The following is a 1,638-nucleotide window of genomic DNA, read 5'->3' as shown; positions in this document are numbered from 1 at the left end:
AGAGGGCGTGGAAATTAAGGCAAAAATGCGGGTACAGATTTAGTTGTTTTTTTTTTATGTACAATAATTGTATGTCATGTAACGAAGATCTCAGGCATTCGATATCTAGTAATTTAATAGTATTTATATGATGCATTTGTGACACGAGGTACCTCGATTTGACTTTTTTTTATTTTCTGTTCGGAGGGAAATTTTGCCTTTGAAGAATTGTTTTTGAAAAAAGAGATTCTGGTTGTTTTTTTTTTATAATTTCTATTTGGCTCACTTTATTTCGTGTATAGTTTAGAAAAACAAAAATGAATTGCAACACATTAGCTTCTAAGCGATCGAAAGTGACAATATTTTTCTATTATTATCAATGCAGAGTATTAAGCATTATTTAGGGATACTCGATAGTAATATTATTGCAGAAATAAAGACGGACGAACAATATTGGCCCTGGGCACCTAATTTTTAAAAAAACAGGGCTTGTAATTTTGTATTGAACTTTGTAACCGCTGTAGATATTTTGTGTAATGTCTTTTCTATTGGTATTTATTAAAACAAATTTTTATAAATATTGCCTCATTATTTTCCTGTTTTATTCAAATACTTTGTTGTACCTATTATTTTATTATTATTATTATTATTATTATTATTATTATATTATATTTTTATGGTAATATTAATTAGGATCACACATTTTTATACTTTTACTAAATTTAAAGTCGATTATGTATAGTAATTTTAAATATGGATTCTCAACAGCATTTTGAAAATTTCATTTAAACTTTAAATTGTAGATCGTAAAAAATATTAGCTGTATCAAAGAAATAACGTTCAGAAGTACAAACCTCTAAAATATAAAACTTGATAATTGAATATTTTGAAATTCAATATTTTCAAAATTCAAGAATTTTCACATTTTTATTTTTGCATCTTTGAAATTGAAGAGATTTAAATTTTTTAAATTTATCTTGAAAAATTATGAACTTGTAAAATTTAGAATTTTTATGATTTCAAAATAATATAAATTTAAGAATTTTTAGAAGCAAAAAAGTTTTTCAATTAATCAATTACATATCTTCAAAACATAAATCTTGAAAATTGTATAAAAATTTACAATTATATATTTTCAAAATTCATTGACTTTGAGTTGTAAATCTTTAAAATTAGAATCTTTAACTTTTTATATTTAAAATTAAAAAATAGGCATTTTTTCCATTGAAAAACTGTAAATTTGTTGATTTACATTAGAAATATATTCAATTTGAAATATTTATAATTGAAAAGTCGCGACATTTAATTTTTGTTTTTTTTTTTGCACTTTTGAAATATCATATAATCATATAATATCATTAAAAATTATGCCAGATTTAAGTTTGATAAATTCGGTAATTTTGATACTTTACATTCAAAATTTCGAGAATTTAGAAAACTTAACATTTTTTATGATTTCAAAATTTTTTAATTTTTATTTCTAAATCTTCAAAAATAAGATTTCAATATTAAACTAACAAAAAAGGTTTGAAATGATTAAATTACATATCTTCAAAACATAAATCTTGAAAATTCTATCTTAAGTTTTATATATTCGAAATTCGGTGATTTTGATACCTTACATTAAAAATTTCTTGAATTTGGAAGACTTAACATTTT

The sequence above is a fragment of the Belonocnema kinseyi genome, chromosome 9 (genome assembly GCF_010883055.1).
Source record: "Belonocnema kinseyi isolate 2016_QV_RU_SX_M_011 chromosome 9, B_treatae_v1, whole genome shotgun sequence".
NCBI lineage: Eukaryota > Metazoa > Arthropoda > Insecta > Hymenoptera > Cynipidae > Belonocnema > Belonocnema kinseyi.
Note: the sequence above shows the minus strand (reverse complement) of the source record.